General features: G+C 43.0%; 1 protein-coding gene across 1 annotated transcript in view; it reads right to left on the reverse strand.

Moving 5' to 3' along the window:
* The window catches only part of spon2b (spondin 2b, extracellular matrix protein), a 72,222-nt gene that overhangs the window by 35,851 nt on the left and 21,425 nt on the right, over positions 1-14,946 (reverse strand). The window lies entirely within an intron of this gene.

Here is a 14,946-nt window from a genome sequence, read left to right on the forward strand (position 1 = left end):
AGATATTAGGACAGGTGACCAAAAGCTTGGTCAAAGAGGTAGGCTTTAGCAAGAACAACAACGACCTCCATTTATAAGGCGGCTTTTATATAGTAAAACATCCCAAGGCACTTTATAAGAGCATTATCAGACATAGTTTGACACCAAGCCAAATAAACAGTTATTAGGATGATGACTTGGTCAAAGCAGTAGGTTTTAAAGAGCGTGTTAAAGGAGGAGACAGAGTTTCAGATGTTTAGGCAGCGAATTCCAAAGCTTAGGGCCTGAAGGTATGGCCACCAATGGTGAGGCCAGAATTAGGGGAATGCAGAGGTCATAATTTGAGAGAGTTGTAAGGTTCTAATTTGATCAAAGGGCTTCAAAGGTATTATCATTGAAAGCAGGGAAACCTGAATGGTTTCTGAATATCATCTGAATGTTGAGATTTAATTACATAGAGTATAATGGGTACAAATGAATACTGCCCAAGGAGTATAGCTGATATCATAATCTTATTTGAGTAGTTTATCATTTGAATAGAAAAAAAATGAGATTATTTTGACTTTCATCTCATATTCATTTAAAGCAAGTATTCATTTTGCTTCTCTAGTGTTTCTTATGAAAGAAGAGGAACTTACGTTGTAGATATTGCCTTTCATGATGTCAGGACATCCCAAAGTGCTTCAAAGCCAAAGAAGTACTTTTAATATGTTGCATCATTGTAATGTAGGGAACATGGCAGCCACTTTACAAACAGCAAGGTCCGACGAAAAACAATGAGGCCAGATAATCTGTTTTAGTGATGTTGGTTAGAGGAATAAATGTTGAATATTAAATAAGAACTGCAATGTGAAAATGCAGAAACAAGCTGAAGGGTGGACTTAAATCAGCAAGGGGAGCGGGCAACAGGTTAGGGTTGTGACCTGTCAGACCATGTGAGTACCAGGGACGGGAAGATGGAGAGGAGTACAGATGGGCCAGGGAGGAAGTGGAGCACACACAAACAGAGCACTTGTAGGCTGTTTTAAGCTGGAAATAGAAGAGTTGGGGAAGAGCAATATGGCAACAATGTGCAGTTTTCTGGAATTAATTCCATGGCTGCAACAGTCTGTGCTGACCAAATGGCTAGAAATACTATGTGATTAACATGGACCAATCCAAATCCAAACAATCATACAGAAGCTCTAGAATCATGCAACACGATAAACATATATGTCTAAAATTATTGTGGGTGTTTTTCACTTTGAGTGCTTGTGGAAAACTGGTGGTTGCAGATTGGATGCCAATTGTACACCTTGTCCGAATTTCCTTTCCATTGATGTCCAGCGATATTTAATGGGATGGCCAGTCTTCCATCCATGCCCAAGGTGTAAATTAACCTCATATATTCTTAAGCAGATAATAAACACAAAGTAATATTGTGACATCGTCAATGATTTGATATGTGACATCACCACTCCCAAGATTATTAGAACTAAATTTTCAGTAATTTTCTGGAAAATAATACTGCATTATATATGAGGTCCTTATTACATATTATCTGTTATTTATTATGATAATTACAACAGGCCCATAAATTATTTTTAAAGAAAATATTTCAATTTTTCTTACACTTAAGGGGTCGGCTATTTAGGACTGAGATGTGGAGAAATTTCTACACTCGAAAGGTTGTGGATCTTTGGAATTTTCTACACCAGAGGGTTGTGGATGCTCAGTCATCGAATATATTCAAGACCAAGATTGATAGATTTTTAGTACTAAGAGAATCAAGGGTTATGAGGATAGTGCGGAAAGATAAAGTTGAGGTAGAAAATCAACCTTATCATGTTGAATGGCAGAACAATGGCCTACTCCTGCTCCTATTTCTTTATGTTCTTATAAAAGAATACAGCAAAGGACCTGGCCTTTGGCCAGTCAAGTGTCTGCTGGTGCTTTTCACCACATAAATCAACTAATCCCACTCGCCTGCTGGCTTCCCATACACTTTAATATTCTCCATACCTTTTAATAGTCTCAGTTCAACCAATCATTTGATACCCTTTGGAAAGAATTGATCAATTCTGTTTTACCAACAGTTTGTTGCATATAATTCCACATTCTATCCATCTCTGTGTAAAGAATTACTTACTTTCTCATTTAATTTGTTTTATTATATTAAATTCTGCCTTTCTATTATCATCCCATCAGTCATTGGAAACAATCTATCACTACTTACCCTAATCTTTCAAATCTTGAAAGCCTGTAACAGGCCACCCACTAACTTGTTTAACTCTAGAGAAAATACCTTAACTTCTCAAGTCTGTTAACATTAACTGTAACTTTTCATTCTGTGACTCCTTACTCTCATTCACATTCCAGTGAATTACATTACATCTTTTCCAATGCTTTTCTGTAATGGGATACTCAAAAATGCACATAATTTTCCAAAATGCAGTCACCCACAACCTCAATTCTTCCGCCTTGCTTATGTATTCTTTCTCCAGTACAAAACCTAGGATTCTCTTTGGCTTTTTAATGGCCTATCAGCTTTCCTATCCTTTAATGAGTGATGTATCCACACACCAATGTGTGTTTAACTCCATTTAATATTTTACCATTTAAGGATATTTTTATTTCTTATTCTTACTTGTAAAACATATTACTTCACATTTTGCTACATTGTGCTCCATCTGTCATCCATCTACCCAGCCCATTAGCTGAACAAAAAACACCTCTTTTACATTTAAACAGTGTAATAAAACTGACAGAGAGTTAGCCTGCTATTCCAATAAACAGACCGATCACATAGCTGGGGTAAGAAATTCCCCCTAACAGTAGCCACACGATTGCATCATGTGCCAAATTCATGGTTTACCACAAGAATTTCATTTTAAAATTAGTAATGAAATGGACAGTCTGAAGTCAGATGAAGAGGGGTGGGAGGAGGCTTGAGTGGAGCACCAGCACTGATGTGGACCAATTGGCCCAAATGGCCTATTCCCATGCAGTACATCCTAAGTAATTCTCTTTGTCTCCCTTGCAGTTTTTCACAATCTTGGACATAGTTTACAGTATCCTCCAAATTGGTGCCATCAGCAAATTCAATATTGTTCCCCAAGTTCACAAGCCCAGCTCATTTCGTCGGCTGTCCCTCGATTCGAGGATGATGCCTATGCAAGGTTACCAGTTTCTGCAGTCTTCAATCTTCAATTGACCAAACAGGCCGATTCTCGACCCGCAGATCTTTGGGCACATGAGGCAGGATGTCCCATGAGATAGTGGGATCCGGAGTGCAGGATTTGCTTCCTTTACTTTGCTTCTCTGCCGCTGCTCTGCCTCTTCATTAAGGGGTTTGGACTCAAAGCATGATGCAGCTTGATGCACAAGTTGTCGCCATTTTGAACAATTGGTAGCAAGCTCCTCCCAGTTAACAATCTCAATGCTGCTGCACTTCAAAGAGAGATTCAGAGTGTCTTTGAAGCATTTTCTGTGTCCTCCCCTGGAACGCCAGCCACTTGAGAATTGAAAAAACAGGACCTGACAGGGGGGATGGTTTTCGATCATCCGGACACAATGTCCAGTCCATCGAAGTTGGTTTTGCAGCAGTTTTGCCTGAATGCTTGTGGAGCTAGCTTTAAGAAGGACACTAGTGTTTGTTTGACGGTCCTCCTATTGACTCCGGAGGATGTGGTGGTGGCATTGCTATTGGAATTTCTCTAGTGTTCTTATGGGTCGCTGAAAAACAGTCCAGGTCTCATTGCAGTACAGGAGTGTGGTGACAACAACTACTCTGTACACTAGGACTTGTGTTGACTTGCGGAGGTCTTTGTTGTCAAACATTCGCTGCCATAGTTTGTAGAAGGCTAATCCGGTGTTGGACCTCTTCGTTAATGATGGCCTTTTGAGAGAGGTGGCTGCCAAGATATGGGAAGTGCCTAAGATATTCAAAATATCCTTCAACATATATAGGATATGGAATATTTGGCTGACCAGGTGTGGGTTGATATATGAGTTTTGTTTTGGCAACACTCAAGGACAGGCCGAGTCTCTTGTATGCAGCAATAAAAACAAAAAGTGCTGGAAAATACTCAGCAGGTCTGGCAGCATCTGTGGGGAGAGAAGCAGGTTCTGTTGAAAGGTCACTGACTTCAAACGTTAGCTTTGCTTCTCTCTTCACAGATGCTGCCGGACCTGCTGAGGTATTTTCCAGCACTTTTTGTTTTTATTTCAGATTTCCAGCATCTGCAGTATTTTGATTTTATCTTTTGTATGCAGGATTGAAGAGATCGAGAGCGGCTTGCAAATCTGGTGCAGAGTGGGCAACAACACTGCAGTCATCTGCAAACTGTCGATCATGTATGTCTATGGTGGTCAGTTTAGTTTTGGCACGGAGGCGACTGAGGTTAAAGAGTTTTCCATCTAGGCGGTATTTAATACTCACACCAGAGGGCAGCTGATCTTTCACAAGGTGAAAAGTCACCATCAGGTAGATTGTAAATAGCATGGGGGCTATCACACAGCTTTGCTTGACCCTGGTCCGGATTTTAAAGGTGTCTGATTCAGATCTCCCACTCAAGTCAGTGGCAGTCATATCATCATGCAGTAATTACAGGATTGTGATGAAGTTTCCTGGGCATCCAAATCTTTGGAGCTTAATCCACAGAGTCTTGCAATTTACTGAGTCAAATACTTTGGTCAGGTTGATGAATGCAATGAAGAATTCCTGGTGTTGTTCTCGACATTTTTCCTGGAGGTTCCTCTGGAAGATCTAAAGCCACTTTGTGTCTCTGGGAGGATTTCCTAAGCCACAGGAAATAGGCGATTCAGGAGAATGCATGGCAGGATTTTCCCTGCTATGTACAAGAGGGAAATATCTCGATAGATCTCACAGCATGATTTATCGCCCTTTTTAAAGATAGTTACAATTGTTGCATTCCTGAAGTCAGGGGTGAGTTCCTTTTCCTCCCAAATCTGTTGGATGAGTGAATGCAGTCTTGAAGTGAGCAAAAGCCCACCAGCTTTGAAGACCTCAGTTGGAATGCCATCGGGGCCGCAGGCTTTATTGTTTTTCATCGGTTTGATTGCTTGTTGCAGCTCCCCCAGTGATGGTGGTTCATCCATGGATTCTACCACAGGATACTAGGGGATAGCCTGAAGAGTATCAGCTGCCACTGTGGATTCACGGTTGAGGAGTTATTGAAAATGTTCTTTCCAGCGTTGAGGGGTGGCATTGTCATCCTTAAGAAGAGACACCATCCTGTGAGCAAAGGGAATTTTGTCCATTTGATCTTGGTCTATAGGTGGCCCTGGCGATTTCATAAAAGCTTTGCATGTCACAAAGGTCGGCATATTGTTGGATCTCTTGGGCTTTCCCTTCCCACCACTTGTCCTGTATCTTCCAGATTTGTCTTTGGGTGTCAGCCTTCAACTGCTGGAATGCTGCCTTCTTGACTTGCAACCTTGGGTTGTTCTGCCAGTCAATGAAGGCTGTATGTTTTTGTTCCAGGAGGTCACATATTTCAGCATTGTTTTCATCAAACCAGTCCTGATGACAACAATGCTCGAACCCAATGGTCTGAACACAGGAGTCAATACAGCCGACTTTATTTGTTCCCTCTGTTCTGAAATTGAGTTGGATGCATGAAGATTTTCCAGATTGATTGCGAGCTGCACTTGGAATATGTCATGCGCTTCTTTGTGTTATCTTAAGCAACACAATGAGGTATGTGGATTCCATTTCCTGAAGATCTCTAGAAGGTTTATTAACAGCTAAAACTAATACACGCAATACAGAGCAAACTATATACAGAACCTTTGTCCAGGGTGTTGCTGTGCAGAGTGACTGTGGTTTCTAATCACATGACTACATCCTGGTACTTAACTCTCAGCCTACTGAGTTCTTAAAGGGACATCACTCTTAAAGTGATCATGCAACAGAATTCCTCTCTTCGATCGGGCAGCTTTAGGGCTGAGACATTGATCTTCTTCCTCTTGGACTTCTGGGTCTTGCGATGCCTTGGTGCTAGGTGAATGTTCATCACCGATCAAACAAGTCAATGATCTGTCCAGCAGGCATCAGTTCCCTGCTTGGATCGAGTGATACAGACATCACTTAGATCTTTGACTCAAACAATGACATAATCCAGGAGTTGCCAGTGCTTTGATCTAGGATGCCTCCATCTGATTTTGTATTTGTCCTTCTGATAGAAGAGGGTATTTGTTATAATGTGGCCATACTGAGCACATTTTGTCAGCAGGAGAACACCATTTGCATTGGCTTTTCCCACCCTGTTTTCCCAATGGCTCCTCTCCAGACATCGGTGTCACAGCCATCCCTGGAATTAAAGTCCCCCAGAAGGATGATCTTCTCTTCTTTTGGCAGTGAGCAGTTCATCAAGATTCTCTGATATGGTGAGGAGGTTTGTGTGCTTCAATGATCCCTTGAGCAATGCCATCGGGAGCTCCTTGCTCCAGGTAGAGCCACCCTTGGCAGCAAGGTCGGTGGGGAGGTGCCAGACAAAGTGAGGTCCAAAAAGTCCTCGACGGCAGAACAGGTGAAGGAAGAATATGCTTCTCATCAACTGAGAAGGTGGAAGAAGGCTGCAGCGGCAAGGTGGTCCCGGTCATCGCGTTTCGACACGTCACCAAAATCTGACCACCAATCCGTCAAGGTTATGTGAACAGTGACAACGCCCCAGGGTCCCCACGTTAAACAAAGTCATGCGCAGACTTCTACCAGGGTCTATTTGCATGGACTGGACGTAATACTCCAGCTGAGGCCAAACTAGTGTCTTAAAAACGTTCAACATAACTTCCTTGCTGTTGTACTCTATGCCCTTATTCATAAAGCCCAGGATGCTATATGCTTTATTGATGGCTCTCTCAACCTATCCTGCCACCTTCAATGACTTATGCACATATACACCCAGGTCCCTCTGCTCGTGCACCCCCTTTAGAATTGTACCCTTTATTCTATATTGACTCTCCAAGTTCTTCCTACCAAAATGAATCTCTTCACATTTCTGTACATTGAACTTCATCTGTCACCTGTCTGCCGATTCCACCAACTTGTCTATATCCTTTTGAAGTTCTACAATATCCTCCTCACAGTTCACAATGCTTCCAAGTTTCATATCATCTGCAAACTTTGAAATTGTACCCTGTACATCCCAAGGTCTAGGTCATTAATATATATCAGGAAAAGCAAGGTTCCCAACACTGATCCCTGGGGAACTCCACTGCAAACCTTTCCCCAGCCTGAAAAACATCCATTAACCACTGCTCTTTGTTTCCTGTCACTCAGCCAATTTCATATCCATGTTGCTACCGTCCCTTTTATTCCATGAACTACAAGTTTGCTCACAAGTCTGTTGTGTGGCACTGTATCAAATGCCTTTTGAAAGTCCATGTACACCACATCAACAGCATTGCCCTCATTAACCCTCTCTGTTACCTCCTCAAAAAACTCCAGCAAGTTAATTAAACATGATTTTCCCTTAAGAAATCCATGCTGGCTTCCTTAATTAACTTGCATTTGTCCATGTGACTATTGATTTTGTCCCGAATTATTTTTCTAGAAATTTTCGCACCACCAAAGTTAAACTGACTTGCCTGTAATTGCTGGGCTTATATTTACAACCTTTTTTGAACAAGGGTATAACGTTTGCAATTCTCCAGTCCTCTGGTACCATCCCCAAGTCTAAGGAAGACTGAAAAATTATGGCCAGTGCCTCTGCGATTTCCACCCTCACTTCCCTCAGTATCCTTGGATGCATCTCATCTGGTCTTGGTGCTTTATCCACTTTAAGTGCAGACAGCCTATCTAATACTTCCTCTTTATCAATTTTAAATCCCATTAGTGTCTGATGTACCTCCTCTTTCAACATTGCCTGGGTTGCATCTTCTTCCTTGGTAAAGACAGATGCAAAGTATTCATTCAATACCTCAGCTACACCCTCTGCCTCCATGTGTAAATCCCCTTTCTGGTCCATAATCAGCCCCACTCCTCCTTTTACCACCCTTTTACAATTTATATGTCTATAGAAAACTTTGAGATTTCCTTTAATGCTTGTTGCCAGTCTCTTTTCATGCTCTCTCTTTGCTTCTCTTATTTGCTTTTCAACGTCCCCTCTGGACATTCTATATTCAGCCTGGTTCTCAATTGTATTTTCTACCAGGCATCTGTCATAAGCACACTTTTTCTTCTTTATCATAATCTCTACTTCTTTTGTCATGCAGGGAGCTCTGGATTTGTTTGCCCTACTTTTCCCCTTCGAGGGAACATACCTCTACTGTGCCCGAACTATCTCTTCTTTGAAGGTAGCCCGTTGTTCAGCTACTGGTTTCCCTGCCAACTTTTGACTCCAATTTATTTACCCCAGCTCCATTCTTGCCCCATTCCAGTTGGTCTTCCCCCAGTTAATTATTCTTACCCTGAATTGCTCTTTGTCCTTTTCCATAGTCAGCCTAAACCTTGATCCAATGATCGCTATCCCCTGAATGCTCTCTTACTGATAATTGATCCACTTGGCCCACCTCATTCCCAAGAACCAGATCTAACACTGCCTCCTTTCTTGTTGGACTAGCAATATACTGTTGTAGAAAATGTTCCTGAATACACTCTAGGAACTCTTGCCCCTCACTGCTCTTTACACTACTATTATCCCAGTTTATGTTTGGATAATTAAAGCCCCCCATTATAACTACCGTATAATTTTTGCACTTCCCAGTAATTTCCTTGCAAATTTGTTCCTCCACATCCTTCCCACTAGCTGGTGGCCTATATACAACACCAAGCAATGCAACTGCACCTTTTTGTTCCTTAGTTCTAGCCAAATTGATTCTGTCCTCGACCCCTCTGGGACATCCATTTTCTCCAGCACTCAATGCTCTCCTTAATCAATACCGCCACACCTCCCCCTTTTTCCTCTTTCCTATCTTTCCTGAACACCTTGTATCCAGGAATATTTAACACCCAGTCCTGCCCTTCTTTGAGACAGCTCTCTGTTATAGCCACAACATCATATTTCCACATAGCAATCTGCACCTATACCTCATCAGTCTTATAACCACACTCCATGCATTCACATACATGCACATTAACCCCGATTCAGACTTTATTACTTTCTCCCTTACTCTGATCCCATCTATTAACTTACTATTTCCTACTCCACCAGTATTCTGTGCACCTAGGTATTTCTCTCTAATATTTGCTCCTGGTTCCCACACTCCTGACAAGTTACCAGTTTTGCTTCCCTCCAATCTGAGCTCCCTCTCAGGTTCCCAGCCCCCTGACAATTTAGTTTAAACTCTCCCCAACAGCACTAACAAATCTCCGTGTGAGGATATTTGTCCCAGTCCTGCTAAGATGCAACCCGTCCATCTTGTACAGGTCCCACCTGCCCCAGAACTGGTCCCAATGTCTCAGAAATCTAATGCCCTCCCTCCTACACCAGTTCTTCAGCCACGTATTCAATTGCTCAATTCTCCTATTCCTTTGCTCACTTGCATGTGGGAATGGGAGTAATCCTGAGATTATTGCTTTTGAGGTCCTGCTTTTTTATTTCCTTCCTAGCTCCCTAAAATTTGCTTTCAGGACCTCATCCCCCTTGTTACCTATGTCATTGGTACCTTTGTGGACGACGACCTCTGACTGTTCACCTTCCCCCAGATTAATGTCCTGCAGCCGCTCCGTGATGTCCTTGACCCTGGCACCAGGGAGGCAACACACCATCCTGGAGTCACGTTTACTGGCACAGAAACGCCTGTCTGTTCCCCTAACTAACGAATCCCCTATCACTACTGCTCTTCCACTCATCTTCCTCCCCTCCTGTGCAGCTGAGCCAACTGTGGTGCCACAAACTTGGCTCTGACTGCATTGTTCTGAGGAACCATCACCCTCACCAGTATCCAAAATGGAAAACTGATTAGCGGGAGACATCATATCAGGGGCCTCCTGCACTACCTTCCTGGTTCTCTTAGACTGCCTGGTGGTCACCCATTTCCTGTCTGCCTGCATGCTCCTAACCTGAGGTGTGACCACCTCCCTAAATGTGCTATCCATGTAATCCTCCACCTGGTGGATGCACAACAGTGACTCCAGCCACCGCTCAAGTTCCAAAACCAGGAGCTCAGGCTTCTGCAGCTGGTGACACTTCCTGCAGATGTGTTTGTCTCGGACACATGGTGTGTCCATGACTTCCCATATGCCACAGGCTGCACATTCCACTCAGCAGAGCTGCCCTGCCATACCTTAACTTTACAGACTATTTATTATAAGTAGAATAGCTTACCAGGTGCTCTCAAACAGCTCCTTCCACTGAACCAAAGCAAGAACCAAATACTGGAGGGTTAAAAACATACAAAAACAAAGTAGAAAATGGAGCACCTATTCCCTCCTTCACGGAACTCGCTACTCACCAAACTCGAATCGGCACACTCAGCTTGCAATCTGCACTCTGTTTAAATTTTTTTTCTTTTTTCATTTATTCATTCACAGGATGTGGCATCGCTAGCAAGACCGGAATTTTATTGCTCAGCCCTCATTTCCCTTGAGAAGGTGGTGATGAGCCACCTTCTTGAAATGCTACAGTCCATGTGGTATAGGTACTCCCACAATGCTGTTAGGGAGGAAATTCCAGGAGTTTAACCCAGTGACTGTGAAGGAATGGCAATATCGTTCCAAGTCAGGATGATGTGTGACTTGGAGGGGAACTTTAATGTGGTGGAGTTGCTATGCATCTGCTGCCCCTCTCCCTATAGGTGGCGGAGGTTGGGGAGGTGCTGTCAAATAAACCTTGTTGAGTTGTGATTCATAATTTCCAACTGTTCTCCTACTTTTAAGATGCCTAATTTCACCACTTTATTATCTAGAACTAGTTCAGATAGTGCATCCTTCCTTGTTGAAGGAGCAGCAATATTGACTGTAAAAACTGTACTGGACAATCTGCAAAAAAACCCTCCCCTTTCTCTTTCAATAAATGTTCCCACTCCAATCTACTTTTGGATAATTGAATGTCTATAAATATTGTACTTAATTTTCTTCCCACTGTTCCACAGCCCATAATATTCTACCAGTAATGTGATCAATTCTTTGCTACTCCTCAGCTCATCCCAATAGGGTTCTATTTGGACTACTTCTTCATTTAACCCTTACTCACTAGTTCTATGATGCTGGAATTGATTTCAACTTGTGGGCTTTGGGATGGTGGGGGTTGGTGTGTTTTCAGGGCGGGTAGTGAAACCCCAGCAGGGAGTTGAATGTGAAGTCCAGGCCATTTTATTCTTGGATCCCATTAGCATTTGGCATCGCTGTGTCCTGCCTAAAACCAGAAGCATCAGCGAGCTGGATTGAGAATTTGGACAGGACCCCAAAGTTACCTGGGACCCAATGGAATGGTCCCTACATAATGGTTAGTGCTGTGGATAGTTTGAGAGGAGATGCTGGCCCTGGGAGGAAGAGGCGAACACCTGGGCTGGGCAGATCCTATCATCTGTATATTAACAGAGGTGCATTAGATAGGTGGGGAGAGGTGGGGGGGCGGGGGGGGGAAATGGGTGGGGGAGGAGGGGTGGAGTTCCTCCGCATTCTTAGAGTTTTACCTCGACTGTATGTATTTCATATCCTTGACAGGTTCCCCACCCAGAAGTCAGCCTGATTGACAGGCTTTGCTTCCAGTCTGGGTGGGGAGGACTCCTACGTAGTTTGCAGGTGCAGTTAGGTCTTACCCCTGACCTGCACAGGGCATCTGATCATGATGGGAAGAGGTCAATCCCACGTGGGAGGAGTCCGTTCCCAGCAGTGGATCCAATCCCTGACTCCGGGGTGGGGGACTGTCTCATCACCCATAGGTTTCCTCCTGTCCACATGCAGCACTCTAAAGTCTTTGCCCCAAAGCTGTCATTGCCTCCCTTAAGTGCCGGGTTTCCTGAGGCCTGGAAACTTAACTGCCCAGTGCAAAGCAGTTGATAGCTGAGGCTGCCAGCCTCATTATGATATTTAAATGGACAACCTACCTACTGGGAGTGAATTGGCTACCTGCCCTGGCCCCAGTTTCTTTCAACCTGCAAGTTGAAGGGTTGGAGTCGAGGTTGAGATTTTTAAAAGTTGCTATCTGACCTGACCCCCAAGCTCACCCGTTTCTGCTTGTTAAAATTCACCCTGATGCATTCTTGCTCCTCCTGACCCATCAGGAATCCTCAGCAAATGTAAATAAAATTATTATGGCCTCTTTCAGCCACTCTGCAGAGTGCTGACGTACTCTGACTATGGGGTTTAGTTCAATGTGGGCCTCCAGATTTTTTGAACTCAAAATTATGTTGCAGCACAGATGATATCATCAGGTCGCAACTTTTGAATGTAAGATATGCCCAGCCTGCCTAAGGCAGGCAGCCCTCCCATGCCTGTTTTGAAGTGTGTTAAATGGCAAGGGTTGCAGGCACGTATTGGGAGCACGCGGCAACCTCCACACTCCATTTTGCCAACATGAGAACATAAGAAATAGGAGCAGGAGTAGGCCATTCGGCCCCTCAAGCCTGCTCTGCCATTCAATAAGATCATGGCTGATTATGGCCTGAACTCCACTTTCTTGCCTTCTCCCATAACCCCTGACTCCCTTGTAGATCAAAAATCTGTCTAACTCAGCCTTGAGTATATTCAATGACCCAGCCTCCACTGCTCTCCAGGGTAAAAAATCCCATGAATTAACGACCCTTTGAGAGAGGAAATTCCTCCACATCTCTCTCTTAAATGGGAGATCCCTTATTCTGTAACTGTGTCCTCTAGTTCTAGACTCTCCCACAAGGGGAAACATCCTCTCAGCATCTACACTGTCAAACCCCCTCAGCCTCCTACATGTTTCAACAAGATCACCTCATTCTTGTAAAGTCCAATGAGTATAGGCCCAACCTGCTCAACCTTTCCTCAGAAGGTAAGACCTGCCCACCATGTTCACATGTGGTGGGCTATGTTAAAATCTTCCCCATTGTTTCAAATTAATAGAGCTACCCCTCTTTCTTCAATCCCAACCACTTCTGAAAATTTTATAACAAGAAGTATTAATTGCCAATCCAGATACAGCAGCAGCCAAGTTTCAGTGACTTCAATGATGTCATGATTTTCCATTTTAAACAATGGTTCTAGTTCCCCAATCTTTAAAAAAAATTCATACTTGGGAGATGTGGGTATTGCAGGCAAGGTCAGCATTTTTTGCCCATCTCTGGTTGCCCTAGAGAAGGTGCTGGTGAGGCACTTCCTTGAACTGCTGCAATCTGTGCAGTGAATGTACTAGCGTTGTCCTGTTAGGGAGGGAGTTCCAGAAGATTCTTTTTTTTATTCTTTCATATAATGTGGGCTTCACTGGCAAGGGCATCATTTGTTGCTATCCCTAATTGCCCTTGAGAAGGTGGTGCTGAGCTGCCTTCTTGAACCGCTGCAGTCCATCTGGTGCGGGTATATCAACAGTGCTGCTTGGGAGGGAGTTCCAGAATTTTGATCCAGCGACAGTGAAGGAACGGTGATCTATTTCCAAATCAGTATGGTGAGAGACTTGGAGTGGAACTTTTAGGTGGTGGTGTTCCCATGCATCTGCTGCCCTTGTCCTTCTAGGTGGAAGAGGGTTTGGAAGGAGCCTTGATGAGTTGCTGCAGTGCACCTTGTATATGGTACACACTGCTGCCACTGTGTGTCGGTGGTGGAGGGAGTGAAGGTTGAAGGTGGTGGATGGAGTGCCGATCAAGCGGGCTGCTTTGTCCTGGACACTGTCGAGCTTCCTGAGTGTTGTAGGCGCTGCGGCCATCCAGGCAAGTGGAGAATATTCCATGACACTCCTGACTTGTGCCTTATAGATAGTGGACAGGCTTTGGGGAGTCAAGAGGTGGGTTACTCGCCGCAGAATTCTGACCCAGCAGCAATGGAGGAATGGTGATATATGTCCAAGTCAAGATTTTATGTGACTTGGAAGAGAACTTGGAGGTGATGACTTTCCATGTACCACTTTATTTCAAATGTTTTTCTTTCCTTAACTTAAAAATAAGTTAAAGAAAAAACACCCAGTCCAAATCTAGCTGAATCAAAGCAAAAATGTATTTGTTTTTGAATAATGCTGTAAACCTTAGCAACCAATATAAACATATTAGTTGCTTCAAATTAGAAAAATATGTAGCGGTCAGATGCCACCATTGCAGTATTTAATAATTTGCATGACACCAGAACACCAACTACCATGGCAACTAGAAACAACAAATAACATTCTCAGAATGTTGGATCTTTAGTACAGCGCTTAAATAAATACATTTCTTTGTAAACAAATTATGGTATTTTTGGAAAAGCTTTCAGCTTTTTCTAACTAAATATTGTAGGGATATATAACAATGGTTTAGAAGGAAAGACTCAATGAAATACTTCTGAAGTGTAGACACTGTTGTAATGTAGGAAATGCTGCCGCTAATTTGCACACAGCAAGCTCCCACAAACAGCAATGTGATAATGACCAGATAATCTGCTTTTTATGATATTGAATGAGGGATAAATATCGTTTAGCATGGTTGGGCAAATCTGTCTCTGATCCTGAACCTTTGGTTGCAATCTCCATTCTCAAATATGTTTATTGTGGCAATTGGCTCTCTAGTTCTGCCAAAGAGCTTTGAAGTTTATTTAGACTGGAACATGAATTTAAAAATGTCAACCTGTACTTACTTGGATTAGCCTGAATGTGTCATCAAAAGTCTGAATGGAGATGAACTGGGAGGATTTTGAACCCCCCCCCCCCCCCCACCCACAAAGCCAAATTAACTGAATTTAGGCCACTTCTAATTCATGCAAAATTTCATGACTAATTGTATATGTGTCACATTTGTTATATTTTTTGACCATTTGTCCCCAGAATTAATCTGAATTATTTTAAATGCATTTTTAAGTTAAAGCATGCTTTAAAGGCTTAAATCACAGACCAGACATCTGAAACCAACATCCTAGAGAAAATAAAACAT

The sequence above is a fragment of the Heterodontus francisci genome, chromosome 1 (assembly GCF_036365525.1).
Source record: "Heterodontus francisci isolate sHetFra1 chromosome 1, sHetFra1.hap1, whole genome shotgun sequence".
NCBI lineage: Eukaryota > Metazoa > Chordata > Chondrichthyes > Heterodontiformes > Heterodontidae > Heterodontus > Heterodontus francisci.